This window comes from Chiloscyllium plagiosum, unplaced genomic scaffold (genome assembly GCF_037043375.1).
Source record: "Chiloscyllium plagiosum isolate Xiang-an unplaced genomic scaffold, Cpla_swu_hap1 HiC_scaffold_13, whole genome shotgun sequence".
In the NCBI taxonomy this organism is placed as follows: Eukaryota; Metazoa; Chordata; class Chondrichthyes; order Orectolobiformes; family Hemiscylliidae; genus Chiloscyllium; species Chiloscyllium plagiosum.
The window spans coordinates 71,170,837-71,189,504 of NW_028270151.1; the positions used below are offsets into that span (position 1 = coordinate 71,170,837).

At 42.1% G+C, this 18,668-nt stretch overlaps 1 protein-coding gene and 1 long non-coding RNA gene across 3 annotated transcripts in view; one reads left to right on the forward strand and one right to left on the reverse strand.

The window, feature by feature from the left end:
- LOC122555793 (serine/threonine-protein phosphatase 2A regulatory subunit B'' subunit alpha) overlaps nt 1–18,668 on the reverse strand; it is a 183,455-nt gene that overhangs the window by 98,407 nt on the left and 66,380 nt on the right. The window lies entirely within an intron of this gene.
- LOC148148336 (uncharacterized) overlaps nt 11,139–18,668 on the forward strand; it is a 73,951-nt gene continuing 66,421 nt past the window's right edge. The window contains exon 1 of the long non-coding RNA XR_015759215.1: nt 11,139–11,240. This is a non-coding gene — a long non-coding RNA (uncharacterized LOC148148336). The remainder of the gene's footprint in view (nt 11,241–18,668) is intronic.

Genomic DNA, 18,668 nt, shown 5'->3' on the forward strand with positions numbered 1-18,668 from the left:
TAAACGCAGGTGAGGTGCCGGAGGACTGGAGGGTTGCTCATGTTGTCCCCCTGTACAAGAAGGATAGTAAGGATATTCCGGGTAACTACAGACCAGTGAGCCTGATGTTAGTGGTGGGAAAGTTGCTGGAGAAGATACTGGGGGATAAAATCTATTTATATTTGGAAAAGAATGGGCTTATCAATGATAGGCAACATGGTTTTGTGCAGGGGAGATTGTGCCTTACCAAATTAATAGATTTCTTTGAGGAAGTGACCAAATTGATAGATGAAGGAAGGGCTGTAGATGTCATATACATGGTCTTTAGTAAGGTGTTTGATAAGGTTCCCCATGGTAAACTAATGGAGAAAGTGAAGTCACATGGTGTGCAGGGTGTTCTAGCTAGGTGGATAAAACACTGGTTGAGTGACAGGAGACAGAGAGTAATAGTTGAAGGGAGTTTCTCGAAATGGAGAAAGGTGACCAGTGGTGTTCCACAGGGATCAGTGCTGGGGCCACTGTTGTTTGTGATATTCATAAATGTTCTGGAAGAGGGCACTGTTGATATTATCAGCAAGTTTGCAGATGACATGAAGATTGATGGAGTAGCAGAATGCATAGAGGACTGTCAAAGAATACAGGAAACTATAGATAGACTGGAGAGTTGGGTGGAGAAGTGGCAAATGGAGTTCAATACAAGCAAATGTGAGGTGATGCATTTTGGGAAGTCTAATTCGAGAGCGAACTATACTGTAAACGGAAGAGCCTTGGGAAACTTGATGAGCAGAGAGATTTGAGAGTTCAGGTCCATTGTACCCTGAAGGTGGCTGCACAGGTGGATAGAGTGGTCAAGAAGGCATATGGTATGCTTGCCTTCATTGGACGGGGTATTGAGTATAAGAGCTGGCAGGTCATGTTAAAATTGTGGAAGATATTGGTTCGCCGCATTTAGAATACTGTGTACAATACTGGTCGCCACAATACCAAAAGGATGTGGACGCTTTGGAGAGGGTGCAGAGAAGGTTTATGAGGATGTTGCCTGGTATGGAAGGTGCTAGCTATGAAGAGAGGTTGAGTAGGTTAGGATTGTTTTCATTAGAAAAAAGGAGATTGAGGGGGGACCTGATTGAGATCTACAAAATCATGAAGGGTATAGACAAGGTAGATAGAGATAAGCTTTTTCCCAGGGTGAGGGATTCAATAATGAGAGGTCACATGCTCAAGGTGAGAGGTGAAAAGCTTAAGGGGGATACACACAGAAAGTCCTTTACACAAAGGGTGGTAGGTGCCTGGAATGCATTGCCAGCAGAGGTAGTAGCAGGCACGGTAGATTCATTTAAGGTGCATCTGGACAAATGCATGAGTAGGTGGGGAGCAGAGGGATACAGATCCTTAAGAATTGGGCGATAGGTTTAGACAGTGGATTTGGATCGGATCAGGCTTGGAGGGCCGAAGGGCTGGTTCCTGGGTTGTAAGTTTTCTTTGTTCTTTGACTATCTATTGTAGCTTACTTTCTGATTGAAGGAAAATATGGGAAATGTTTACAGAATACAAACTAAAAGACAAGTATGAAATTTTAAATATTGAATTAAGAACTAAGTAATTAAAACAGAGATGCAGGGCCAAGCAATGGTGCTGTAACTGCATGATGCGGGAGCTGGTGGATCCCATTGTGGTTCACAGTGACCATGTCTATAACGAGTGTTGGTTGCTTGTGGAACTCCAGCTCAGAGTTGATGAACTCGAGTCTGAGCTTCAAATACAGCGACACATCAGGGAGGGGAAAAGTTAGAGGTAGTCACACCCCTTAGATTAACTACCTCAAATTTGGTCAGTGCTCAGGGACAAGAAGGTGTGACCATGAGGGATCCCAAGAGGAAGTGCTGAATGAGGCTCAGCCGTTGAGATCGTCCAACAGGTTTGGGATACTTGCCGCCTGTGTTGATGAAAGTGGGGGCTATAGGGAGGATGAGCAAACTGATCATAGCACGGGGGCCATTCAGGAGTCGGGAGAAGAGGGAAATGTGGTTGCAATTGGGGATAGTGCAGTCAGGAGAATAGACATTGTGGCCAGGATCGAGAGTCTTGAAGACTATGTTGCATGCCCAGTGCCCAGGTTCAGAATATCTCGTTTAGGCTGCAGAGTACCTTGGAGTGGTAGGGGAAAGATACAGTTATTGTGGTCTATGTAGGAACCAACAATATAGGCAGAAAGAGGAAACGGGTTCTACTGAGGAAATATGAACAGTTAAGGGCTAAATTAGAAAGCAGAGCCAAAACAAGTAATACTCTCTGAGCCATGAACAACTTGGCACAGAGTTAACAAGATTAATGAGGTAAACACGTGGCTCAAAGATTGGTGTAGGAAAAATGGGTTTGAAAACATAGGACATTGGCACCTACAGTGGGGGAGGAGGGAATTGTTTTGATGTGAAGGCCTCCACCTGAATCATGCTGAGATCAGAGTCCTGGCAAATTACTTAATGCGGGCTGTGGGTAGGGCTTTAAACTAAATAGGGCAGCAGTTTAGATGCATGGAAAATTATGGAAGAATTTAAAGTGTGGTGGTGGGGGTGGAAGGGTTGAGCGGTGGCTATTAAAGTTTCCAGAGAAACTGGCCAGGAATATAACTTCAGGCACAGCAAATAAGGGGGCAGTCAACGCAGGACTGAGGGAGTAGTACTTATATGCATGCAGAATACAAAGCAAGGAAAATGAGCTTGTAGCACAGGTTGAAGTTGGCAGGTATGATGCTGTAGGCATTACAGAGACGCGGCTGCAAGGGGATCAGGGTTGGGAACTAAATAGTTCCCAAGGATGGACGACCTATCAAAAATACAGGCAGATGGGCAGAGGGGGCTTGGTTGCTTGTTGGTAAGAAATCAAATGGAATCGATAGCAAGAAGTGATATAAGTTAGAAGGAGTAGGATCTGTATGGGTAGAGTTAAAGAACTGCAAAGGAGGAAAGACCCTGATCAAAATTGTGTACGGGCCTCCTAGCCGTAGTCAGGAATGTGGGGACGAAAATAAATCAATAGATAGATAAGGCATTCAAGAAAGGCACTATTGCTATAATCATGGAGGACTTCAAATGCAAATGGACTGGGAAAATCAGGTTGGTTGCGGAGCTTAAAAAAAAAGAAATTTGTGGCATATCAACCAGATGATGTTTTTTGGAGCAGCTTATGGTGGAGCCCACTGGGAACGGGCAATTCTGGATTTAGTATGTAATGAGGCAGACTTGATTAGGGAGCTTAAGGTGAAAGGAACCTCTAGGGGACACTGACCAGAATACGATGGACTTCACCCTGCAGTTTGAGAGCGAGAAGCTGGATTCAGGTGTAATTGTATTACAACTGAAAGGAAACTACAAAGACATGAAGGAAGAGCTGGACAGAGTTGATTGGAAGGGGAGCCCACCAGGGAAGACAGTGGATCAGCAAGGCCAGGTGTTTCCAGGGGTAATTCAGAAAACAAGTAGAAATTCATCCCAAGCAAAAAGAAACCTGCTAAAGGGAGGGAGATGCAACTATAACTGACCAGAGAAGTCAGGGACAGCATAAAAGTGAAAGGAAGTATGCAATGTAGAGGGGGTTAATGGAAAGCCACAGCATTGGGAATTTTTTAACAACCAGCAGAAGATAACTTTAAAAAAAAGCAAGAAGGTGGGAAAGGTGAAATATGAAAGTAAGCTTGCTAGTAATATAAAAGATGATGCAAGAGTTCTTTTAGATATCTGAAAGGGAAGAGAGAGGCAAGAGTGGACATTGGACCATTTGAAAATGAGATGAGAAATTGCAATGAGGAACAAATAAATAACGGAGGAACTAACTAGATACTTTGAAACAGTTTTCACAGTGGAAGACACCAACAGCATACCAGAACTTCAAGAGAGTCAGGGAGCAGAGGTGAATGTGGTGGCCAGCACCAAGGAGAAGGTGTTGGGGAAGCTGAAAGGTCTGCAGGTGGATGAATCACCAGGACTGGATTGACTACACCGATAATTCTGAAAGAGACAGCTGAGGAGATTGTAGAGGCATTGGTGGTGATCTTTCAGGAATCACTAGAGTCAGGGAAGGTCCCAGTGTAATGGAAAGTGGCTAATGTAATACCTTTATTTCAAAGGTGAGGGAAGCAGAAGACAGGAAACTATAGACTGGTTAGCCTGACCTCAGTTGTTGGTAGGATTTTAACAGTCCATTATTAAGGATGAGATGGCAGAGTACTTGGAAGTGCATAAAATAGGGTTGAGTAAGCACGGCTTCGTCAAAGGGACATCATGCCTGACAAATCATTGAAATTCTTTGAGGGAGTAATGAGTAAGTTAGACAAAGGAAAGTTAGTGGATGTGATCTATTTGGATTTCCAGAAGACTTTGACAAAGTGCCGTACAGGAGGTAAGGCCATCTAAGACCCCATGATGTTAGGGGCAAAACACTGGCATGGATAGAGGATTGGTTGATTGACGGAAGGCAGAGTGTAGAGATAAAGGGGTCTTTTTCAGGACGGCAACCAGTGAGTGGTAGATTTTTGCAGGGATCAGTGCTGGGACACAAGTATTCACATTCTCCATTAACAATCTACATGAGGTAACTGAGGACAATGTGCTACGTTTACCAATGTCACAAAGATAGGTGGAGGGTTAGGTCGTGTTGAGGAAGTGGGAAGGCTACAGAAGGACTTGGATCAACTAGGAGAGTGGACAAAGAAGTTGCAGATGAAAAGCAATGTGGGGAAGTGTGAGGTTATGTACTTCGGGAGGAAGAATTGAGGTATTGACTATTCTTTAAATGGGGAATAGCTTTGGAAATTTGAAGCACAAAGGGAATTAGAAGTCCTAGTTCAAGACTCTCTTAAGATTAACATGCAGGTTCAGTTGGCAGTAAGGAAGGGAAATGCAATGTTAGCATTCATTTCACGTGGACAAGGATATAAAAGCAGAGATGTACTGCTGAGGCCGAATAAGGCTCTGGTTAGATCGTATTTGGAATATTGTGAGAGTTTTAGGCCCTATATCTAAGGAAGAATGAGTTGGCATTGGAGAGGGTCCGGACAAGGTTTACAAGAATGTTGAAGGGTTTGTCACACGAGGAGCTGATGAGGACTATGGGTCTGTACTTGACAGAGTTTAGAAGGATGAGGTGATGATCAGTTTGAAATTTAGACAATACTGAGAGGCCTGGGTAGAGTGGACATGGAGAAAATGTTTCCACTAGAAGGAGAGATTAGGACCTGAGGGCACAGGCTCAGAGTGGAGGGACGACTCTTTAGAACAAAGATGAGGAGGACTTTCTTCAGCTACAGCGTGAAAGATCTATTGCCACAGAAGGGCTGTGGAGGCCAAGTCATTGAGTCTATTTAAGACAAAGATAGATAGGTCCTTGATTGCTAAAGGTGATCAAAGGTTACAGAGGTAATGGGGTTGAGAAACATGTCAGCCCACGATCGAATAATGGATTAGATTTGATTGGGCTCCTGACTTAATTCTGCTCCTATATGTTCTGGTCTAACTTGTATACAAAGTTGGGTTATTGACAAAAAAAGTGTAGCAGTGAATAGTTGTCTTTGGACTAGACGACAGTATACAGTGGGGTCCTCTAAGTTACTAGAATCATTATTTTCTTGAGCTATATTAATGATCTAGACTTGGGTATAGAGGGTTACAATTTCAAAATTTGCAGTTGACACAAAACCTGCAACTGTCATGAACTGTAAAACTGATAGCGATAGACTTCAAGAATATGTAGATTTGCTGATAGAATGGGAAGGCCCATGGTGAATGGACCTCACTATAGAGAAGTGTGATGTGGTCAATTTGACGTGAAGAATGAGGAATGGCAATTTAGACAATTACTTTAGCAAGGCATTTGATAAGGTTCCCCATGGTAGGCTCATTCAGAAGGTCAGGAGGAATAGGATTCAGGGAAACATAGCTGTCTGGATACAGAATTGGCTGGCCAACAGAAGACAGCGAGTGGTAGTAGAAGGGAAATATTCTGCCTGGAAGTCTGTGGTGAGTGGTGTTTCACAGGGCTCTGTCTTTGGGCCTCTACTGTTTGTAATTTTTATTAATGACTTGGATGAGGGGATTGAAGGATGGGTTAGCAAGTTTGCAGATGACACAAAGGTTGGAGGTGTCGTTGACAGTATAGAGGGCTGTTGTAGGCTGCAGCGGGACATTGACAGGATGCAGAGATGGGCTGAGAGGTGGCAGATGGAGTTCAACCTGGATAAATGCGAGGTGATGCATTTTGGAAGGTCAAATTTGAAAGCTGAGTACAGGATTAAGGATAGGATTCTTGGTAGTGTAGAGGAACAGAGGGATCTTGGGGTGCAGGTACATAGATCCCTTAAAATGGCCACCCAAGCAGACAGGGTTGTTAAGAAAGCATATGGTGTTTTGGCTTTCATTAACAGGGGTATTGAGTTTAAGAGTCATGAGATCTTGTTGCAGCTCTATAAAACTTTGGTTAGACCGCACTTGGAATACTGCATCCAGTTCTGGTTGCCCTATTATAAGAAAGATGTGGATGCTTTGGAGATGGTTCAGAGGAGGTTTACCAGGATGCTGCCTGGACTGGAGGGCTTATCTTATGAGGAGAGGTTGACTGAGCTCGGACTTTTTTCACTGGAGAAAAGGAGGAGAAGAGGGGTCCTAATTGAGGTATATAAGGTAATGAGAGGCATAGATAGAGTCGATAGCCAGAGACTATTTCCCAGGGCAGAAATGACTAACATGAGGGGTCATAGTTTTAAGCTGGTTGGAGGAAAGTATAGAGGGGATGTCAGAGGTGGGTTCTTTACACAGAGAGTTGTGAGAGCATGGAATGCGTTGCCAGCAGCAGTTGTGGAGGCAGGGTCATTGGGGACATTTAAGAGACTCCTCGACAAACATACGGTCACAGAAATTTGAGGGTGCATACATGAGGATCAATGGTCGGCACAACATCGTGGGCTGAAGGGCCTGTTCTGTGCTGTACTGTTCTATGTTCTATGTTCTAGACTAAAGGGCAACATTCTAAAGAGGAACACAGCACCAGGGACACTTAGGTGATTAAATCATTGACAGCAGCACAGCAGGTTGCAAAAGTAGTTAAAAGGTTACCTGGCATCTTTGGCTTTATGGACAAAGTGTGGTGACTATTTCTGCTGTATGCAATTTGTGATTTAAGCCAACATTCTGTGAAACTGGTAACTTTTAAAGGAATCAGGAGTTCTAAGAGTGATCCAATTGAGCATTCCGAAATATTAGTTACTTTGGATTTTGCTTAGCAATAAGGTGGGCTTTCAACTGATGACTCAGGACTGTTCAGGGCTCACTGAAGAGCAATTCCAGGGGCATAGTTAGTTGGGAGGAGACAGAGAGTAAAGAGAAACATACTGCACGTTAAGAAGGGCTGCTGTAGGCTGTACTGCTAAAAGAAACTGAACAGCAGCATATGTTCTGCTACTCAGGGAAGTTTTATGCAGTGAGGGCTCAAGGAAGTCTTAGGAAGCCTAGAAAGCTTGAAAGAACATTGTGTGCGATAAGTAGTTCAATGTAGTTGAGAATGTGTGTTGAAAATCTCACAAACGGTATTTGGTTGAGTGCAATTCAGGAAAAGATTCAGGAACAGGACTGGCTCAGTTGAGGTGAGCTGTCTGTGAGGAGCTGGATTTATGCCTGTGAATGCATGCTGCAGTGCAGTTTCTAGAGTGTCAGGGAAGTAGACCAGGCAAAGACAACCAACGAGAACAGTAGAAAATCATTGAGGCAGTCCATGATGGAACAGCTCTTTTAAGAGGAAGTTTCAAGGCCAGATCAGCAAAGTTAAGAATTGTAATCCCTTGTGAACTTTAATGAGTTTTGATGACCTACCATGCCATTGAAATCACGATTTGCTAAGACAGCTGTGTGATCTCTCTTGAATACATTTACTATTTGTTGTGGGGCTTCCAATAGCAGTCAATTACCCAAATTTCCCCACATTAATTGTGTTAGAATACAAGTTTTATATGTATTGTAGACTGCATTACAGTTAATTTTACCGTCGCTTGTTCAATACTGTGGATGTATTCACTTTGCAAGTTCCCTGGACTGCACAGTTTGGCTACTTTAAAAAACATGTTACTGGTCCCTAACCTGACATAAGAAAATTGGCGATCTGGTCTAGGATCACAATAAGAGGTATCGGGTACAAATCCAGATGACCTTTAATAAAATTCAAGTAGCGCCTTCAGTCATGGGGACCATGCTTCAGAAAGGCTGTGAAGGCTTTAGAGAAGGTACAGAAAAAGTTTGAGATGCTAGTTATATTTTGGAGATGCTAAAATTGTTCTCCTTGGAGAAGAGAAGGTTGAGAAGAGATTTGACAGAAGTTTTCAAACACATGAGTGGTCAGAAGTGGGTAGAGATAAACTGTTCCCATTGACAAGAGGCCCGATAACCAGAGGACACCCATTTAAAATGCATGTCTAAACAATCAAAAGCAACAGGAGGAAAAATCATTTTTTTGACAAGTGGTGAGGAATGCGCTGCCTGAGAGCATGATGGAGGTGTATACAACTGGATCTTTCAAAAGGAAATTGGTGAACACCTGAAGAGAGAAGATTGCAGGGCTACAGGAGTAGAGGTGAGGGATTAGCAGAGTTGCCGTGGCAGACAGCTAGCATGTACACAGACGCCTGAATGGTCTCCTGTACAGTAATCATTCTTTGTATCTATGCTTCTAATCACTATGAATAATGTACACATTGGGAGCATCAAGCTTACTTGAGACAAGTTACGCAAGGTTACAGACATTGGTTTATTGCACTGCTGTCATTTAATTAATAAGAAACAGCTGCCTTCCATATTTCAAACAGCATAATGGAAACAAACATTCATGTGTATGTGGGTGCACGAACTGTCAGCGGCACAGTCAAGGAGTTAAGAGGATTTAATAAATAAATTCAAGCTAATCTAATTTCAGAATTCTGTTTGGTGCCTTGAAGCGGTGTCGATGGACATATTCAGTTATAGTTTTGGGCAGAATACTGGGTCTGTTCTATGTTACCATAAAACTGTCATAGCAGCACAACTTGTTTGGACATTAGTCTTTACATTCACCACTGAGGCACATGACACACGTTAATCTATTTGCTTTACCTAAAAGGACAAGGATCTTAGTAGCAACTTCACATTTGTATGTGCCAGATGCTGTTTGTGTAACCTGCAGACTGAAAAATTGAGGAAGCAAGAGACAAAATTAGGAATTTCAAATAGTTGCTCTGATATATAACTGTTCAGATTACGCTCTGAAAGGGTGATTTTAACCTTTTATTCTCCCTTAGGCCAGAAGAGACTGAGGTTTCTTTGTTAAAACCGTACTCATGCATGCACAGGAGATGTTCGTAACCAAAAATGGTGCACAGCTCCAATCTTTGTTTCAAAAACAAAAGTTTTAACAAAGATATTGGAGTCTTGTCTGGTATAAGATGGAGTTAAAATCACTCAGTGGTGCCATGACTCAGATCGGTTGGACCTCAGTGAAAGCGAACAGTGATTTGCAGAGTTTTTATTTTTGCATGCTCACTGGTCATTGCCTACTGGAACACAGACCCAATAGGGGCAACCCAAACTTTGGAATAAAGGGTTCAAAAACACCCTTATAACTCAGAATTAACCACTGAGTGCTCCACACCATTCAATTGCAACCAGAAATACATTTTTCTGCTTTGTGCAAAGTCTCCAACACATCGTTGAATTGCATCAAGTAGGAATGGTCTCAAGTTTGATCCCTTCTGTGTGTTGAGTTAGCTAACCTCAGTCACGATGGTCTCAGCAAACAAGGTTTAAACAAGACAAAACAAAAAAGCCTCCCTCTTTCCTGAGGCAGAGAAGAGAAATCAGGCCATGATCACTATAATGCTTCAATAAAGGATGACTGTGAAGCTCCAGTGACAATTGTGTAAGGGCAACAGCATCAGGGACAGAGGAAAATATCGAGCTTCCTTGAATAGAGCCACAGGATCCCTACTGTTCTCTTAACTTCAACAACAATAAGCCAAGATCCTGGATTAACATCTTATTGAGGGACAGAAGCTCCATGTAGACTTGACTGAAATGTTGACCTCAATATGAGCTCATATTTTGGTACTGGGCTTCAAACCACAAGTTTCCAACCAATAGGTAATGATATGCACAAATTAATCCCAAACTGACATTGTTACTTCCACAAAATGGTACTGATACATTGCTAATAGTCACAAGCTTGGAAGTTAGATTTCTGATAACATCACAGTGAGTATAAATCAGAATTTAAACTCAAAGCAAGGAGCAAGGTGGCTGATTTAATGGTTAACATCTGCTTTGCTTAAACAACAAAGAGCATAAGAAATTACGTTAAATTGAAAATCAATATGTGTAACACTTTCATTAATTCTTAATTGTTCCCAATGCAACATTGAACAATTACCTCTACTAAGCAGTGATTTTTGTTTACATTGATATGGGAATACATTTATATTCACAGTATCCTGTTGAACTGATTGGAACCCAGATGTTTTATAATAAGACACTGGAGTTAAGAAATGAAGGCCTTGGAATGCACATCAAACAGCATGGTTTGCCACACATTTCTATAGTTCATAGAAATTGCAAGATGACAAAAGACTAAAATTGATCTCCCATTCTGGGTTGTGGATACCAGACTGCCTGTGAAGAACTGAAGCTGGGTGACAGTAAAATATTATGTACCTTTCCTTGAAATTCAACTTTGGTCAATAGTTCATGTTGAATTCAATGCAAAGTTATCCCAATAATTAAGCCAACAGTCCTTATCAGAACATATTTTTTCATTGTAATAGGATATGAGCAGAGTTAAAAATTGCTTTTGTTGTCTCATGCATTTCACAGGCCTTTGAACCAAATCCTATTGATGTAGCAGGAGCCTACATTTCTGTATATTTCAGCTTGAAAATAAGCTTACTTGAATTTTGAATTTAATTTGGCAAGGTAACAGAATAGTTCTAATACCGGATTAGTAATCTCAGGATCCAGAGGCATGAGTTCAAATCCTGTTAAGGCAATTTAAATATAAAGATTGTGAAACTGAATACTTAATAAGGATGACCATGAAATCCCCAGATTGATAGAAAGCCAGTCTAGTTCTCTACTTCCCTTCTGGGCAAGGAAAGCAGCTATCCGTACCCAGTGTCACCTTAATGTGATTCCTGACCCACAGCAGTGTGGTTGACTCTTAACTGCCTACTAAAACTGCCTATCAAAACAGCTATAAGGGTAAGTAGGGATGACTCTACTTTGAATAAATAAATAATAGCAAATATATTGCACTGGCAGGAGGGTCAGTAACTCAAGGACACAGAATTAAGGTAATCAGAAAAAGAGCCAGAGGGAGGATAAGGAGATTTTTTTTCCCCCCAATACAAATGTGGGACATACTGTTTGAAAGTATGGTGAAATCTGAATCAGTAGTAATTTTCAAAAAAATTGACATGTACCTGAAAGGAAAGAAAAAAAATCATAGGGCAATGTGGAAAGAGCAGGTAAGTCAGACAAACTGGATTTGCCCTTTGAATGAACCACATAGTCTTGAGGAACCTAATGGCCTTCTGTACTCTATGACTATGTAATAATGTTAGCGCAATCAGAGAGAAAACTCCAGCAATATAAAATAATTTAACCAAGTAACAAGGGAGAGACCACCAAAACTAACACTGCTATTCTATGGCTCTATCAGGGCAGAATCAACTTGTAACAGTTAAGTGTTTTATATGACATTTTTGAATGCGAAGGAATAGCTCCTGCACATTTACTTTGTTATATTTTCTCCTGATTAAATTAGTTTCTTGCTTTGCTTTCGATTGTCAGTAATGCTGTCGTTTTGACTCCTTTTAGGAATATTGTGTTTAAAGGGTTAACAATGGGCAGAATACAGTTTCATGATATATGACACAACTTGAAGATTTCAATTCAACAAATCTCCATATAAAAAGCAGTACCCATAGAAGTGTAAGGAGATACACAGACCAACCCTCCCTTGCTCCATGCACTAAAGATTAAGTCTATATATGGTTAAGATTGAAACTGTGAAAAAAACAGTAAAATATTTTTTAAAAGTAACCATCAAAATACACTCTTGCTCTTTTTCTCTTCTTGACCTCCCTTTGAAGGATGAAACAGTCTCAGTACTTTTAACCAGATCCTAGGGATCTATTTATAAACCTGTTGGTACAGTGCAAATAGCTGTCTTTAACAGCATTCATGCACTGATAGCAATTAGCAGACAGGACACGGTCTATACAGCAACAGAACTTAAACTCAAGGCGTGGAGAATTATTTCAAACCTGTGCTTGCTGGAACGATTTCAACCTCTTCTTGAATCGTGATGGCAGAACAAAATCACATCCACGGGCAAGGAAAGCAAACTCCCCTCGTAAATCGGGGTCCCTCCGCAGAGAAGTTTCCTTGATCATCATCTTGAAAAGCTTTGCTCAGCAATGCTTCCGAGTGTTTGTTAGTATGTCCTTTTGTAATGTGGTAAATATAGACTGAACAGCATTCAGGGTCCCAGTTTGCACAGAAAAGTGAGAATTGCCTCCTGGAAAGACCACACTGTTTCTTGTATTCTCACAGCCTGACAATGTCCATGCATTGTACCTCGCCACCGAGGTCAGAGTCCATTTATTCTTGTCTTTGAGTCTCGATGTTTAACTGCTGTGTTGTACCCAGAAACATGTCCTGCAATGCGATCTGTTTGATAGAAGGGCTTCTCGACAATTGATCTGTCCAGGACTGGTGCGAGTGCATTGTGGGAAAGGAAGAACCCTCTACCAGAAGAGCTAAAGTTAGCACTTGCTGAAGAAGACCCGAGAATAGTCTTACCTGCTATGACACTGTTTACACTAATAGACTCTCAACTGAGAATGTGAGGCACGGACTTCAATAAATCACATGGCTTTTGCAGAATGTGAAATAAGGCTCTACACTGCTCAAGAAGGCATGTGGAATAAATCATTACACAAAAGAGAAACAGGGAACTATCTTCCAATAAACAGACTGATATAAAAAGTTATGGAAAACTTCTCAGAATTGTTTCTCAGACAGAAATCTGACCTGATTAATCTGTTTGATTTTATAAACAGCTTTTTGCAAGTATTTGATTCACTGTCGGAAAACTATCGTCCTAATGCACCCTTTCTTCCCCCCAAATCTGCCTCCCTTTTTTGCTATGCTCCATCTCTAGCCCAGTGTATAAATAACTTCCACACTTGCTGTTGGCGCAGTCTCCTGACATTTCAGTTCAACTGCAGTCCCAGATTACTCCACCAATCAACAGCAGCTGTTTGGAGAATATCAAACACATCAAGATTCCGAGGCACCAATGTGTTTGGCCCCAGCCAGGACTCTATCCCCTTCAGCCTCTGTGAGCAGTTTTGCGACATGGAAGCTGGTCCCACTTGTCCGTGGCTTTTAGAGATATTCCCATGAAAATGAGCTGAACTGCAAAGGAGTAAGTGCTGCACTTAGTGCTGTGAGGTTGCACTCATTAGAAATTGAAATCCGGTAGCCTCTGCCATCAGTGGCTGATCCACAAAGCCAACTCTACTCCATAGCAGTTGAAAGTTTTCCCCTGGACTTAATCCAGACCGCATTCAATAAGTACTTGTCCAATTCCTTTTGCTATTCAATCATGTATTTCCAAAGGTTATTTTAGCATCGGGCTTTCCTGCACTCCATTCTCAGTTTGAGTTACAACGTTCTTGAATAATTACAAGATTCTGAGCTGCTTCCGCAAGTATTTCTTTATCATGGTTTATCTGACAGCCACCACTCTGGGCTGATCTTGGCAAAGGAATCCATTTCTGACTCAAAGGAGCAGCAATTCTGATGTACGCACTCAGGTATCACAATCTCACCAAGATTGCTATAGAGCTGGAATAACAGTGGTTAGCACTGCTGCCTCACAGCGCCAGAGACCCGGGTTCAATTCCCGCCTCAGGCGACTGACTGTGTGGAGTTTGCACGTTCTCCTCGTGTCTGCATGGGTTTCCTCCGGGTGCTCCGGTTTCCTCCCACAATCCAAAGATGTGCAGGTCAGGTGAATTGGCCATGCTAAATTGCCCATAGTGTTAGTTAAGGGGTACATGTAGGGGTATGGGTGGGTTGCGCTTCGGCGGGGCGGTGTGGACTTGTTGGGCCGAAGGGCCTGTTTCCACACTGTAAGTAATCTAATCTAATCTAATCTAATCTAATCTAATCTAATCTAATCTAATCTAACTGGCATGGCTCAGGAGTCAGAGACAAGAATCTCCTATGTGAACTTTGATTTTGCTCGCTATCTGGGAGACCCTGTTACAACCCCCAATACTTCATTGTATACATGCAGTTATGAGTTAAAGTTAGACAGCTATGATGTAATTTTACTAGAATTGTACCTGGGATCACAGTCTTGTGGAGCTGGCATTGATTTTAGAGCAGAGAAGGCTGAGAGATGTCTAGCAGAGGCGTTAGAAATTACAAAGATTTTGATGAGGTAAATAAGGTCGAACTGGCTGTGAAATTCAGCTGCTGAGTGTGTGCATGTTTTGGGGCTGTAAGTGTCATTTTGTCTCCAAAACAATGGGTCAGATTTTCCACTCTGCCCCTCTTTTTGGTGACAGGAGACAGCTCTGCATTTCTGAGAGGATACTCGGATTAGGGTTTCCCTCAGAACTCCAATCTGACAGCTCTCTCATAACATCAAACAGGGAATTCAAACCATGCTCCCATTACACAGCAGTCAGGTGCAATATCCTGAAATTTAAAAGTCCAGAAACACAGCCACTTTGGGGAGTGAGGTTAAGGAGGACAGGGTGCTAGGTGGGCAGGATGCCATAGATAGAGGTTAGGGTAACAGTTTTTGGGGCTTCATGGACAGGATATTAAGGGGGCAGGGGTGAGCATTCCAAGAGTAGAGTGCCAGGTGGGATATGATGTCAAGTGGATAGGTGCCAGCTGGTAGTGTAGTTGGCATCTGTGCAAAGTAGCAAAGGGGCTTGGTTAACCATGCAATGTAGTATTTAGAGTAGGATGATAGTGGTTGGGAGAGATAACATGTCATGTGGTGGGGGTAAGGTGGTGTCAGGTCCCATGGGCAGGGGGAGCAATGAGCCACCAGCAAAGAGGGGGGTGGGGAGAAACAAGGGTGGAGGGAGACAGGTCCTGTCCAGGGGGATGGCAGGGGGAAGTGGATGACAGCAGATCCGGACTGGGTGACGTGGAGTCCGCTTTCTGGCAAACTGGGTCCAGAGTGGGTGGAAGTTCGAAGTCGGGGAGTGGGAGAAAGGGTAGAAAGAGGAAGGCAGCATCTCCAGGATGGGCTGGGGTTTTGGCGGGAGTAGGGAGAATTTCTGAAGCAAACTGGGCCGAGGAAAATACGGTGGTTTGACAAATCAGATTGTCAGAATGTGTAAAGTAATGGTAGTTTAAAGGGTATCCCCAATTTAATTAATAAAGTCAGACCAGAAGAGATCAAACTATACAACAGCAGGTGGGCTCAGACTTGACATTCACAATGTCTCAAGAGACACATTCTTGTCTTAGGAGGTAAAGTTAAATTAGTTTAAAAACATTCTGTGAACTCTGAAAGGATGCAAAACCCTTTTATAATTTCTTCTTTGATCTGATGAAGTAAGTCAGGGACGATTAACCTAGAAATCTGTGTAACGGCAATCCAGAGCAGGCTACATGATTATGGAAGTACAGTATTGCAGATGCTGGAAATGTGAAATAAAAATAGGAAGTGCTGAAGAAACTCAACAAATCTGACAGCATCATTTGGAGTAAAACAGAGTTATTGTTTTGAGTCTGATTTGGCTCTTCCTCTTAATATTCTATCTTTCACTGTTGCTGAATTTCTCTCATGCTTTCTACTTTTTTACACCATTTTGGAGATGGGTGCAGCTTAAGGATATTTTAAATTATTTATGATGAGGAGGTGCCAGTGTCAGATTGGGGTGGACATAGTTAAAAATCACAACACCAGGTTACAGTCCAACAGGCTTATTTGGGAGTACTAGTTTTCAGAGCGCTGCTCCTTCATCAGGTATCAAGTGAGGCAAGATCTTGGTACATTGGCAAGACCAAGCAGACGCAACAACAACGGATGAATGGATACCTCACAACAATCACAGGGATGTTCCCTCTCAATTGTGGAACACTTCAGTGGTCAGGGACATTTGGCCTCTGATCTTTGGGTGACCGCCCTCAAAGATGGACTTCAGAATATGCACCATCGCAGAGTGGTCAAACAGAGGCTGATGGACAAGTTCGATACTCATGAGGATGGCTTCAACCAGGACCTGGGGGTCATGTCACACTACAGGTGACCACACTACACTCTACACTCTCTCTCTCTCTCACATATACACACACACACACTCTCACACTCACGCAGACCCTCTCTCATACACATGCTCACACACACACAGTTAAATAATCTATTATTCTATTAAATTTTCCTGCAGAGTTAAGTTATTCCAATTTCTGATTTCTTTTGTGTAGTTAACTGTGGTGTATGAATAAAGTATGTTTTGCTTCATGGAAAAGCGCAGCAGGTCAGGCAGCATCCAAGGAACAGGAGAATCGACGTTTCGGGCATAAGCCCGAAGAAGGGCTTATGCCCGAAACGTCGATTCTCCTGTTCCTTGGATGCTGCCTGACCTGCTGCGCTTTTCCAGCAACACATTTTCAGCTCTGATCTCCAGCATCTGCAGTCCTCACTTTCTCCTCGATGTTTTGCTTCATGACTGTTAGCTTGACCAATCAAATTGCATTAGGAACGCAATGTCTGGCATTTGCCTTTAAAATAAGAAAACATTAGGGTCTAGGCTAGATTCTTAATAAATGTTGAGGGGTTTTGATCTGGTCCCAACATCATTATACAGGTTGTAAATAATTGAGGGTTCAACACTGACTCCTATTGTGCACCACTCATCACATACTGCCAACTGTAAAATGAGTCATTTGTGCCCACTCTTTGTTTTCTATTAGCTAACCAATCCTCTATCAATGCTAACATGTTATCCCCTACGTCATGAGCTCCTATGTTGTGAAGTATCCTTTGATGTGGCACATTGTCAAATGTTTCTTGCAATCTAAGTACAAGACATTCACTAATTCCTGCTAATCTATGTTGCTTATTAAGTCCTTAAAGAACTCTAACAAAATAAAACACGATTTCCCTTTTACACAAGCATGTTGACTTTGCTTGATTGCATTAAGATTCTTTAAGTGACCTGCTTTAACTTCCTCATTAACAGTTTCTAGAATTCTTCCTATGCCAGATGTTAATCAATCAGCTTATAGTTTCCCACATTCTGTCTCCCTTCTTTCTTGAATAGGAAAGTCACATTTAATATTTTCCAATCTGATGGGACTTTGCAGAATCTGGGGAATTTTGGAAAATTAAAACCCATGAATTTACTTTGAACAATGAAGTCTGTCAAGCCCAGAGACTTGTCAGATTTTTGTTCCATTAATTTCCTCAGTAAACATTCTCTGGTGATTATAATTGTTTTAAGTTCCTTACTCACTTTTATGTTCAGATTCAGAATTACATTGGCGGTGTTATTGTATCCACCACAGTGATGACAGATATAAAATGTCTATTCAATTCATCTGCCAATTCTCTAATTTGTATTATTAATTCTGCAAACTCACTTTCTACAGGACTAACAGTTTTTTTTTACATAATCATCTTTCTAAACATTTTCAGCCAACTAGGCAGCAACAGGCTCTAATTTCACACTCTCATTAATCTTTAAGGAATTCTTTGCTTTTTTAAAAAAATGTTTGCCCATTTTTCTGACTTGCACACTGTTCTGCAAAATTACAATTTTTTTTTCTTCCAGCTTGATGCTACTTTTAGGACCCTTAGTTAGCTGAGGATGGTGTGTCCTCCCCTTAGAATCTAACTGATAGATATTTTCTATATATTCTGAAACATCTCCTTAAACGTACGTCTTCTGTCCTGTAACTTAATCCAGTTTCTCAGCTCAGTGTAAATAGCTCTGTTCTCAGAATTGCTTTGTTTTATGTTTACAATGCCAATGTTTGATTAGCTCTTGGTCACTGTTATTTAGAGTTGCAAGGTAGCTAGGGATTCACTGTAAGAAGAGGAAAAATTAACTTCATCATTCAGTGCTGAAAGGCTTAATTATTGCGAGAGAACAGAAACCAGATTGTGTAGTTTAAACAACTGAAAATATCTACAATCACCTTTCATCAAGTCTTGTGCCAAAGAAAGCAACCAGCAGATTAGCTTGGAAAGCAAGTGGGCGGCATGGTGGCTCAGTGGTTAGTACTGTTGCCTCACAGCATGGGGAACCCAGGTTTGATTCCACCCTAGGGCGCATGTCTGTGTGGAGTTTGCACATTCTGCCCATGTCTATGTGAATTTGCTCTGCTTTCTTCCCACAGTTCAAAGATGTGGGCGGCACGGTGGCACAGTGGCTAGCACTGCTGCCTCACAGCGCCAGAGACCCGGGTTCAATTCCCGCCTCAGGCGACCGACTGTGTGGAGTTTGCACATTCTCCCCATGTCTGCGTGGGTTTCCTCCGGGTGCTCCGGTTTCCTCCCACACTCCAAAAATGTGCAGGTTAGGTGAATTGGCCACGCTAAATTGCCTGTAGTGTTAGGTGCAGGGGTAAATGTAGGGGAATGGG